Raw genomic sequence first — 12,653 nt, 5'->3', positions numbered from 1 at the left:
ATTTGCCAGCAGCTTCAAAACAAAACCAAAATGTTTAAGACCAAATTAAAACCAGCACCAGTGACATGCATCAGAGATCCCCACGGCAGAAACACGGAGCCGAGCACCGATCGCGGTACCAGGGAACGTGAGTAGAGACGCCGCGGCCGCAGGCACTGACGGTGGTCCGTGACAGAGGCTGGCGTTGCGCATTTACCTGCGTGCTGCTTGTGTTGTGATGGAGGCTCTGTGAGAGCTTGACTCAAAAAGGGTGTCCCCAGAGAAAACGCTTCCTAAAAGACAGCCGAGTACATTCGAGGGAAGTAAAACACGTCTTTGAAAATCCCTTGCTACGTGACCCATCCAACACTTGTCGCGGGCGTTTATTCCAATTCGGTCTTAGTTTGTGTGTTTTTCATGAAACGGCTGGCAAACCAATCCCACCGATGTGAATGAATGGGAATTTTTTGAGGGCTTCCTACCCCCTTTCTCTGTAGACCACAGTATTTGTATTGGGAAAATATATTCTTTTTTTCATTTTTAAAAATATCTTATAGAAATATAGTTGATTTACAATGTTGCGTTAGTTTTAGGTGTACAGTAAAGGGATTCAGCTATATAAATATATATTTTTTTACATTCTCTTCCATTATAAGTTGTTACAAGATATTGAATATAGCTCCCCGTGCTATACACAGGTCCTTGTATATTTTGTGTGCAGTAGTGTGTCTTTGTCAACCCCACACTCCTAAACTAGCCTTCTGCCTTTTTTCCCCTTTGCTGAAAAGTTTGTTTTCTAGGTCTGTGTGTCTGTTTCTCTTTGGTGAATAAGCTCGTTCACGTCCTTTTTTAAGATTCCAAATAGAGAAAATCTCATATGATTTTCGTCTCTGTCGGACGGACTTCATTTAGCCTGAGAATCTCTAGGTCCATCCGTGTTGCTGCAGGTGCGTTATTTTGTGCTTTTTTATGGCTGAGTAGTATTCCATTGTGTATATGGACCACATCTTCTTTCTCCACTCCTCTGTCAGTGGACATTGAGGTTGTTTCCAGGTCATGGCTACTGTGAATTAGGGCTGCAGTGAACATAGGGGCGCAGTTATCTTTTGGAGAAAATACCCTACCTCGCAGCTGCCGCGACACCCGTTCCTTCAATCCACTTTGCCGGTTGGGGGATCAAACCCGTGGCTCCGCAGCAACTCAAGCCCCCTGCAGGCGGACTCTTAACCCACGGTGCCACAGCGGGAACTCTGAGAAAATAGATTCTTGATAAGTAGTAGATACCCGATAAGTTCAAAGCAATTTCTTCCACAGGTAGTCTATGCACCAACTTAGGTTTACTGTTTGGAGTTTTAGGTCTGTTTGCTGTTTTTGTTTTATGCAAATGTGTAGACATTTCAGCCCAAGCACCCTCTCAGGTGCATCTCTATTCTGAGTGCCTTTCTTCAGCAAATATATTTATAAGGAAAATTGAAGAGGTTGTCTCTACATATGGTTCTTTCCAATGGCTGTCTCAGTTTTGTTCCATTTAGCTTCAGGATAGAAATTTATCTAATTAAACCTAAAAGCACCATCAAAACATGCTTCCCACAAGTACGATTTTCCAAAGCACAATTACAGGATTTGAAATTAGATCTTACGCACTGTCTGAGCCCTCGAGTTAAATTCGTCTGTTTCCTCCTCTGCTTTCACAGGGGTAAGCGTCAGTGCCTCCCCTTTGCAAACTTCGTTTTTGGTCACTACGATTCTTAAGAGTCAGAAGCTCATGAGCTGTGGGCTCCGTGGTATTGTTTGATTACTGCTCCCCAAGTGAATTTAAATACAATGCAAGACTCCTTTGCAAAAACACCCTCCCAGGTAATTCAATACCCTCCCAGGTAACTGGTCCAATGGCTGGAACCTTTCTAAACTCCAATAAGAGGCAGCCCACAGAGCAAGTCCACGATGCTCTGCTGAAGGCTCTTTCCTTTCATTACACGTTACCTTTGAAACAAGTTTTATGATGCAATGGATTCTTTTTTATGTTGAAGCCGACGCCTGTGGCACATGGAGGTTCCCAGGCTGAGGCTGAATCAGAGCTGCAGCTGTCCGTCTACACCACAGCCACAGCAACACCAAATCCGATCTGTGCGTCAGCTTGCCTCTACGACCTGTGCATCAGCTTGCAGCGACACTGGATCCTTAGCTCACTGAGCAAGGTCAGGGACTGAACCCACATCCTTGTGGATGCTAGTCAGGTTCTTAACCTGCTGAGCCACAACGGGGACTCCCTTGTAGTTCTGTGTATTCTGTGTGTACATAGAAATGCGTGTACATTTGGAGGGCCACACCCTCTGTACCTATTGGCTGACGTGCAATTAAGAATTTTGTGTGCAGAGTCCCCGTTGTGGCTCAGTGGTTAATGAACCCAACTAGCATTCATGAGGACTCAGGTTCGATCCCTGCCGTGAGCTGTGGTGTCGTTTGCAGACGTGGCTTGGATCCCGCATGGCTGTGGATGTGGTGCAGGCCGGCAGCTGTAGCTCTGATTTGACCCCTAGCCTGGGAACCTCCATATGCTGCAGGTGCAGCTCTAAAAAGACAAAAAAAAAAAAAAAAGAGAGAATTCTGTATGCACCGTAACCAGTTCCCAATAAGAATGGGTTTCTTATGTTAGTCAAAATAATGTATTTTTATCAGCATGGTCCTCCCTTCAAATTCATCTTCTCGTTATCACCTTCAAAGCAAACAAAATTTCAGGGGTGAAGGACTCATTTCTACTGAATTTATGGTGGTCCTGACACTGCGTCAGATGTTTCGCATTCGTCCAAATGAACTTCAGAGGCTTCACCTACTCCATCCACTGGACAGAAGAAAAAAAATCAAAGTGTTTTTAGAATCAATGTAATTGATTTCTTGCTTGAAACATCTGATGGCACTAATCAAAACAGTTACCACTCAATGGCCTGGAAAGTTCTTCTGATGCTATGGCCACAAGCCTGGGAATAAAAAAACAAGCAAGATTAATTTTGGGGAACAGATGTTCACACTGAATAAAACAGCAGGCTTCTCAGTGTGGTGGGCGCACGTCCTCCAGCAGCAGCACCTGCGCCATCACCTTCCGCCTTCGGGGCCCCACCCGAGGGGGACCAGCTGGCGCCACGCCCACAGCCCTGCCCTCTGGTTCCCGCCCACTCAGCCCTGTCACCACTGCCCCGCGTTGGAAATCGTTGGAGATTGATGCCCACACCTGTTTTTATACCAGTTAAACGTCCCCCTTTCTCTCTCTCGAGAAAAAGAAATCAAAATTCAGTCATTTTGTTCAGTGTGCTTTTCACGTTTTTGCCAGTGGCTGCTGCATGGTTTATTGCAACATTTTAAAAGCATCACCCAACAAAAGAATAGCTGCGGGTTTGCAGCACTCAGTACGCGGCAAAGCCACCGGAGCGGTTAAGGGCATTCCTCATCTCCTCCAGGGCAGGGCCACCCGGCTTTCCTTCTCCACGTGCCGTCTCTGAGTTCCTAGCGCATCGGTTCTTCCGCGCTCACCTGGACTACCTACTGACTCATGGGCATCAAGGGCATGGTGCCCACCAGACTCCGGACCCCTCGGCTGGGGGCGACCCTGAAAGAGCTTCAAGCAGGATATTTGGTATCACTTTGTGTGGAGGTGGACATGGCCAGAGATGAGGCAATGCGATGTCTCTGGGCAGGGGCAAGGGGCTTGAAGGAGCAGGATTGGAAGGCCCGCGATCCGGTGGTCTTGGGGAGACAGGGTGGGCTCCCAGTGTGTGGGCTGTCTTTCACAGCCTCCCCGGCGGGGGGCACAGATGTGGGTGAGCCAGGAGAGGGTCAGCCAGCCTCTCTCTTCCCCACCCAGTGCTTGAGCAATGAGCACATGAACAGGGTGGCTGGTGGGGTTGTAGACTCTGCCCAGGCCCACCAACCTCAGGCTCCTCTCCCGAGGCTGCTCAGCTTCTGCTTCCACCGCATGTGCCGCTGTCAGCAGTGAGACCACCGCTGTGCCCTGGAGAGGGTGCCATTCCTCCAGGCAACCAACCAGCATCCTCAGGTCAAGGCAAGGATATCAGCAGCCACCAGGCCTCCTGCCCTGATCAGTGCTCCGTCTACATGGCCCCTGCCCCACTCGCCCAGGGCCCGCGAGGAATCTCACACGCCCACGGGGATCCAGCCTGAGGTGTCCCAAGAGGCCCCCATTAGGGCTAATGCAGCAGGACAATGGGACCTTGACCCCCGGGCCCCATGGGTCCTGATTTACACCCTGTCTCCGAGAACCTGCCAGCCTGACGTGAAAGGCTCCTTAATGGCTTAGCAATGCCCTGGGCGTGACGATTCCCTCTGTGGAGTTCGGACTCTGTCCTTGGAGATACGGTGTGTGGCAGCCAAAAGGGGGAAACGGCCTGAAGGTCCAGCCACAGAGGACTGGATAAACAAACACGGTCCATCCATGCCGTGGAATATTACTCAGTCACGAAAAGGACGAGATGCTGGCACGTGCTTCCACATGGGTAAACCGTGAAGACACGACCCTCTGTGAAAGGAGCGGGAACAAAGGGCCACACGACACCTGATCCTGAGCAGAGAAAGACTCCAGAATAAGCAAACCCAGAGACAGAAGGCAGACTGGCACGTGTCAGGAGTTGGGGTGCGGGTGGTTATTTAACGGGGTGAACGTTCTGGGCTCATAAATGAGTTTCAGAGCCAGATGGAGGTGACAGCCCCATGACATTGTGAATACGCTAAATGCCGCTGAGTGCTTTGCTTTTTCAGGGCCGGGGCGGGGGTGGCAGGGGCAAAGAGCGCAGCGTGACATTCCCGGGCCAGGGACTGAACCCGTGCCATAGCAGCACCCGGAGCTGCAACAGTGCCAATGCCAGATCCTTAACCCTCTGAGCCACCAGGGAACTCCTGGGTTGCTTAATTATATAATTATATCCACTTGAAAGTGATACGAGGTGTTATGTGCATTTCATCTTGCTGGAACTACAGCCAATGACAGAGAAAAGGAAAACACTCCATGTATATTTTGAACGATCGCCCTTCAGGATACAAGACATGTTCTGAACCGACTGACGTCTGGTCCTCTGGCCACTGCACAGCGGGTGCTTGGACCCAGGTATGAGCAGACATGGGCGGGGGACCAAGGCAGGGACGGGGAGGGTCCTTCCAGCGCCCCCGGGGATCTGCTGGCCACCCCAGAGCCTTACGGTCTGTAAGATTAGAGGCCCCATCCCCAGGGATGAGACCCCTCCTCCAGGAAGGTCCCTGTGAACCTGGCATGACAATGACCGCCAGTTCTGGGCTCCTCGAGGCACCTCCCTCTCTCCCCTCTCCACGAGGGGCTGGGGATGCTGCCCTGTGATGGGGGCTGAGCGGCGTCATCCTGGGTCCCGTCTTGACACAGCCACCCTGGGGGCGACGGTCCACAGACAGCCACGGCAGCCCTGGGTCCAGAGCCCTGGAGCATGAAAGCTGCGGTGGCTCCCCAGCAAGCAGGCCAGGCAGCAAAGCGGGGGGCGGTGGGGGAGGGCAGTGCTGCATCTCGCGGAGGCATGGGAGCGACGGGGCTGCAGCGTGTCCCCTGACTCTCCTGAACGGAAGTGGGGGTTTTAGTTGGGGGTACCGAGGGCCACCACGTACAAGCACCAGAGGACAGGACGGGCTTAGGGGGAGGCCCTAGGTTTTGAAGGAGGCAAGGAGTGGACTGTGGCCACCGGCGGAGGGTGGGGGTGCCCCGCCCAAGGTCACTGGCATGCACCTCCCACAGGGACCCCTGCTGCCCACATGTCTTAGGCCTGAGTTCTGCTGAGTTCCCAGAATGACTCTCAGAGACCGAGGATGAGAAAGCTGAGCGGCCACCCAGTGTCATCAGCACGGTCCATGGGACGACCTGGCCGCTCCGCAAGACTTCGGGGCCCCCGCCCCCGGTTCAGCTTCCCCCACAGCCTCTGGTGCCCCAGGGTCACCTCCGGAGTCAAGGACTTGCATCCCAATCGTTGTCTCAGGGCCTGCCTTGGTGGGGACCGATCTATGAAGAACCAACGCCCGAGGCCCTCCGGGGCGTTCGTGTCCAATTAGGAGAAGGCGACCTGCCCCGTGTCCCCTGGGCTCTCACCCCAGACTCAACCCCGTGACCAAGGAACAGAGACACTGCCCATCTGCCACCTGCGCCGAGAAAAGGGGCCTCAAACTGGACTTCCGCAGGCAAACCCCCTTCCTCGAAACAGCTGAGACATGGCCCTCCGTGCCGGGTCCCGGGTCCCAGGTCCCCCGCCCAGCCTGGCTGGGCCTCCGACACCTCTCTTGCCCAGAGGATGGGGGGACCCTGGAACCGACGGTACCTCCCCCGAAGGTCCTCAACAGCCGCAGTCAGGGGGCCCGACCCCCACCACACCCTCTGCTCCCATCAAAACCCTCCCACCGCCCCAGGGACCCGAGGCATATATAACATGGTGACACACTGCTGTGGGTCAGGGAATAGTGATGTGGCTTCCACGCTCCCCTCTCCTTCCCAAACACCGGCATCTCTCAGAAGCTAAGCAGTGACAACCTCGCTCCAGCCTGGCTGCCCCCCGCTTTCTCATCCACCAGCCCTCCTTCCTCCCTGCGGTCCACCGTCCCTTTGCTCCAGCCCCGCGCCCCCTCCTTGGAGCCCCAGCCCCGGCCACATGCCCTCCCGCCACAGAACCCAGGCTCTCCCTCCACCTCACTAACTCCTATTCATCCAGCAAAATCCAACCCAAATGCCTCTTCCTCCAGGAAGCCCCCCTCTGGCCCCGGGTCGAGTTCTGGTCCCGCTGCTCCTCCCGTGGTCCTGGTACCTCACACTCATTCCGCTCGGTTCTGCATCCTCCTCTCCTCTCCAGGACTGGCTTCTCCGGAACAGAAGCCGGCTGGGTTTGGGGTTTTTCCCCGCCTTCCTCCCTCTTTTGGCCGCTCCCGCGGCAGTTGGACGTTTCCAGGCAAGGGGTCCCATCTGAGCTGCAGCTGCCGGCCTACGCCACAGCCACGGCAAGGTGGGATCCGAGCCGCATCTGCAACCTACACCACAGCTCACGGCAATGCCGGATCCTTAACCTGCTGAGCGAGGCCAGGGATCAAACCTGTGTCCTCATGGATCCCAGTCGGGTTCTTAACCCACTGAGCCACGACGGGAACTCCTTCCCGCCTCCCTCCCTTCCTTTCTCTCTCACCGTTGTGTTCTCAGCACTGGGCAAGGTACCAGCCCAGAGCAGGAACTCGGCAACTCTCAGCTTAGGGGATGAATGAACGCGTGAATGAAACGCCACCCGATCGGGGCCCCCAGCGCCCCGCCAGCTCCCCGGCCAGTCACGGCAAGCCACACACACAGGAAGCTGGGCTTTTCTTTGACTCTGGACGCTCAGGAATGCTCTGGCAGCACAAAGAATTCTGCTCCAAACCCCAGCCGGACTCCTTATCTTCAAGGATTGCACAAAACCCTGGCCCCCACTTTAATCCTAACTGTCCGTTTAGAGAACACGCAAACCAGCGCTGCCCCCGGGGCGGGGGTGGACGCCCTGATACTTAGTCTGCAGCAGATGCTGGGCTGGGCTCTGCTGAGACATATGGACTCTGTCTTCATGCTCGTGTTGAAACCCTGCCGAGGCAGATCTGGGCCGGCTGGCTGCACAAGCCACAACTGGAGGGCGGCCATGTGGCTTCAGACGTGACCCGGCCGGAGCACCGCGACCAGCCGTTAGCAAGACCTCCTCCCAGGGTCTCCGAAACCTTCCTGACCCTCGTGACCCCGACTCCGAGGGCGCGGACAGAATTCTACAGACATCAGCAGGGATCTGCTCTCCCACCCTCAGCCAGCAGGCACCCCGCAGTCGCTGTCCCGTGGCCAGAGGGATGGGCAACGATCGCGCGGGGCCAGGGGGCTGAGGTCCTTGGCGCCCCAGAGGTCGGGCCACCTGAGCCGTTGAGTCTCTGAAGCCGACCTTTTTTTTTTTTTTAAGTTTTATCGAAGTCTAGTTTCTTTCCGAGGTTGTGATCATTCCTGCTGTAGGACAGAGTGATTCCGTTACACAAAAAGCCACGTCCGTTCTCTTTCCGCTTCTTTTCCTACGTGGGTAAATCACAGAAGTCCGGGCGGAGGCCTGTGCTCTTCCGCGGGGCCCCGAGGGCCAGTCGTTCCGCAGACCTCGGCGTGCGTGGGCCAGCCCCAAGCTCCCCGTCCCTCACCTCCCCCACCTGCCCCCTCTGGCCACCCTAAGTTTTTCAGTCTGTGAGTCTGTGTCTCTTCTGCAAACGTCTCCCAAGGATGGGACGTCTAATCACAGCGCCCCCTGCAGCCTCCACCGGCCACAGCCGGTCAATCACCCCAGAGCCAGGTCCGCAGAGAAGGGGGAGCAGCCCGCCAGTCTTTCAAGCAGACGACATTTACACCGGGCCTGGCGCACATTAGGCACCTGACGTTTGGGACTGAGTTGGCTCTGCACCTCCTGTGGACCCGGATGCCAGCTCCCTCGTGACCGCTGTGCCAGGGGCTGTGTTTCTGGCCACAAAAGGACCTGGTTTGGGGATCAGATGACAATGAGGCTCTTCGTCTACAGAGGGAACTCAACCCAGGTGGCAAGCAAATGAGAAGATGGGGAGTCTCGGGGGACCCCCCAGGAGCGGGGACCCTCCAAGGACAGACAAACCCTTTCTGCAGAGCCCACTGAAGGAAGAACACACACGCGCTGGAAGGTTCCTCCAGCGAGGTTCCTGAGAGAGGGAGTTGGGGAGCCCCAGCCCCCTCGATGTGTGCACGCAGGCTGGGTGGGGGCAGTGAGGGACACGCAGAAACACAGTGGCAGGACGCTTGGGTGTCACTCTGGCCGGCCCCAGGCACTGTGTTCTTCCCCCGTTATCTGTGGATCTCAGCGTGGCATGCACGCTCACCACCCCGATTTTACAGCCAGGTGGTTCTGAAGGGGCGCTAGGCGACCCAAGATCCCGCATGGTGGGGTCACCTTTTGAACCCAGGCCACTGCCCCCAGAACTCATCATTAGCGGATGCCCCCGAGGAAGATGGTGAGACAGCCGGGAGGCTGATTGCCACGTCGTTGCATCAGCAGAGCAGGGGGAGCCCCCTCAGGGCCCCCAAGGGCAGGTGGGAGAAGGGCTCGCTGGGATCCTGGCTCCAGAGGTTTCCCGTCGGGGGGCGGTGATGTGGGATGCCCGCCTTCCGCCCTGCCCACCCCCGGCCCCGCGGAGGAAGGACACTCCTGGGGAAGTCGGGGGACACGGCCCCTTTTATCTGGGCCTCTGCGCCACACCGCCTGACGCAGAGCCCAGCAAGGCGGAGGGGCCCCGACGTGGGCTCAAACCCAGACCCGAAGGTGCTCCCTCTCTGCAGATGACACCGAGGCACGGGGACCAGGGCAGGAGCCAGCATCTCAGCGCAGGGCGGAGAGCCGCCCAGGAAGGGGCCAGGCCTCAGCTTCCAGCCCGCCCATCACCACGTGGCTTTGAGCCTGGCCTGCCCGGCCTGCCCTGAGCCAGTCTCTCCCTCTGCCCAACAAGGACAGAGCGGCGGGCTCTCCGGGGTCCCGCCTGGCCCTGGATTCCTGTGGGAGCACGAGCCAGTGCTTATTCTCCTGGAATAAGCTTTCAGCCCACAGGCCCAGCGGCTGGGACATTCGTCCCAGAACCGAGGAGCTGTGTGGAGACAGGAGGCCAGCCAGCTCCGGCGTGGCTGACGTCACCCCCGTCTTCGACGGAAAAACCACTCTTGGCTCACGTCCTCGCGAAATCGGCCGGCAGACGGTGGCCCCCAGGCCGTAGTTCGCTGACTCCTGCTATCGCAGCTGAGGCCCGCATCTCAGCCGCTCTGGGAAATAAGTTTACCTCTTGTTCGTGTGACATTGGTGATGACGGGGGCGGGTGGCCGGATCTTCCGGGACATTTTCCGCAGGTGGCTTCCCCGGGTCTGTCTGGGCGTCCGTGTCACGTCAACACCCCAATCTCAGCGGAAGGGGAGTGCGAGGGTTGTGCGAGGTCTGTGGACCGCGGGGCCCGGACTCGGCCACGTGGCTCCTCCGGGTGCAACAGGGGTTGGGAAGTGTCACGGACCCTGTTCCCAGCCGCACCCCACGGGCGCATCTTCCACGGGGACGATAACGGGGGCGGTGTCAGATGGGCCGCGAGGACTGCGGGAAGACAGGGCGTGTGGAGCCCACGATGGAGCCGGGACACCGTCCTGCGGGTGTAACCCCCGTACCAGGCAGAGCAAAGCTTATAACCGGGGTATATTTTATTTTAAAGACCATGAAAACGAAGTCAGCACTGCCGGGCCCGCCACCCAGGGTTGGAAACAAAACCTTGCCGATGGTTTTGAAAGCCCTCCGTACCCCAGGCCCGAGCCCCCCGTCTGCCCACAGCCCCTCTTGTCCTTTCGTTGCCCCGAGAACCCAGAGCTCGGTGCCGGGGCTGGTTTTCCGGCCCTACGTCAGTGGCGCCGCGCTGCTCGCCTTCCCCGGGTTGTGTCTCTTCTGCAGGTCGTACCTGGCGTTCATCATGTATTCACACGGCTAAGGAGCGTTGATTTGCACGGCGGCAGGTGTTTGTCCACCCCACAACTTCCGCACCCATCTCCCTGGGGTGCGACAGCCGGGCGGTCTCGGTTCTGGCGGTCGAGCTGCCGTGACGTTTGCACTCCTCCCTGGGGACCCGCGTGTGAGCTTCCCAAGGGAAGAGCCGCACGTCGCAGCATGTGCAGCGAGCTCACTTCAGCAGACGAGGCCAAGGGTAGAGGCGGGGCTGTCCTGCGGCCCACGTCCCCCAGCAAGGCACGCGAGGGGGGAGGGCAAAGCCACGTGTGGATCCCACCTCCGGGCATGTGTGCCCACCTGAGATGGCACCTGAGATGCCCCCCTCCCACCTGACACTCATCCCTGGCCCAGGAGGCACACAGAGCAGGGCCGCTGCTCCCATCTCCTGGCCAGGAAGCTGCGTGGGGCGTTGGCTGCTGCCCATCTCCTGGCCAGGCCCGGCTCTGAGAAGGAGGGCTCTGCCTTGGTGAACCCAAGGTCGGGCCCTACTGGATCCTCGTCTGTCCTGGAGGATGAGCCCTGACTCCCCCAGAGCCCAGGACCAGGCCAGGGCAGCAGAAGCACGAGGGCCTGCGGAGCGAGGCAGGGAGTTCTAAGGGGCCGCACGCCACTCGTTGGTACATAAAACAAACCTGGTTTTAATTTCAGGATGCTCGTCTCCACGCCCCATAATCCCCAGGGTGAAATTCCGTGCCAGAGCCAAGGCACCCTGGCTGCAGGGCACCCCTGCTGGCAGCAACCGACCCGCAGGTCTGGCTGTCCTCGCTGCCAGAGGCCACCTGCCGTGTCCCTCGTCCTCCGTAGCATCTCCCTCTCCTGCAGAGATGCTGAGTCAGCCTCGGGGGGCAGCCCCACCCCCCCCACCTACCATGTAGCTGCTGGACTTTGAGCAGATGCCATAAAGGGAGCAGAGTCCTAGGCGCCTTGGAAGGAAGACTGCGTCTTCCAGGCAGGAGGGACGTGAGTCGCCAGGGGCCAGAGAGCAGGCCCTGCCGGCCGGATTCTAAAGCCTCCTGGGGTCCCCCCTTCCCCTTGAGTGGGGGCTGCCCTGTGACCTGCGTGTAATCAATAGATTCTAGCAAACGTTCTGGAAGGTCAGCTTCTGGGGACTTGGCAGAAGTCTGTAAGGCCCGTTTTTCAAGGAGACTGTGTCCCTTGCTGGCTTTGATGAAGGGAGCTGCCATGCGAGAGGGCCCCACGCAACCAAAGGTGGCCTGGGGGCAGCCCCCCAACAAGCCACAGGAGACGGAAGCCCTCCTGTGACAACCCACCAGGACCCGGGTCCTCCCGGCCGCCTGGGGCTCCGTCCAGGTCCATCCTCCAGAAGCCCCGCCAGATGGAGGCTGGCAGGGACCCAGCTGTGCCAGACTCCTGCCCCAGAGCCTGTGCGATGACACGGGTGTGTTCCTGCATGGTGACCGTAAGATGGCCAAGGAGCAGCTGTCCTACTGGAGCGAGGATTTACTGTGCAGCATTTTATTTCTTTTTCTTTTTATTTACGTATTTTTCTTTTCACAGCCACACCCACAGCCATGGAAGTTCCCAGGCTAGGGGTCGAATCAGAGCTGTAGCCGCCAGCCTACACCACAGCCAGGGCAACGCGGGATCCAAGTCGCCTCTGCGACCAACACCACAGCTCACGGCAACACTGGATCCTTAACCCACGGAGTGAGGCCAGGGATGGAACCGACTCCTCATGGACACTAGTCAGGTTCTTAACCTACTGAGCCACCATGGGAACTCCCTGTACAAACGTTTTAAATAAAATAATTTCTGTAACTTAAGTGACTCTGCTCAGCCGCCCGAAGTCCTACTCAGGTACCAAAGGGCAGCGTCACCCCTAAGACCTGTTGACAGGCGAGGGTCTGGCCCCAAAGCCCAGACTCCCGCTCCGGGTTTCCCAGCGTCTGTGACTCGGAAAACCACCTTGGCTCGGGGCCTGGGGTCCCTTTCCTTCCCCGCCGGCCCCGGCTCCGGGTCATCAGAGGACCCCCGGCTCAGGTCTCTGTGGGCTGCCACTCCAAGTGACAGAGTTACATCCGTGAGTTGTAACCAAAGCCACCAAACCTGCTGCACTAGTGCTGCTCAGCACGTGGCCAGTCAGACCCTTCGTCT

General features: G+C 57.5%; 1 long non-coding RNA gene across 1 annotated transcript; it reads right to left on the bottom strand.

Annotated features, from left to right (window-relative positions):
• LOC110256568 lies at nt 2,536–7,844 on the bottom strand. The gene is made up of 3 exons (XR_002338202.1): nt 7,173–7,844; nt 2,914–2,957; nt 2,536–2,821 (listed from the first exon to the last, which is right to left on the bottom strand). It is a non-coding gene; the product is annotated as an uncharacterized LOC110256568 (long non-coding RNA).

This window comes from Sus scrofa, chromosome 1, assembly GCF_000003025.6.
Source record: "Sus scrofa isolate TJ Tabasco breed Duroc chromosome 1, Sscrofa11.1, whole genome shotgun sequence".
In the NCBI taxonomy this organism is placed as follows: Eukaryota; Metazoa; Chordata; class Mammalia; order Artiodactyla; family Suidae; genus Sus; species Sus scrofa.
Note: the sequence above shows the minus strand (reverse complement) of the source record. Positions and strands in the feature narration are given on the sequence as shown.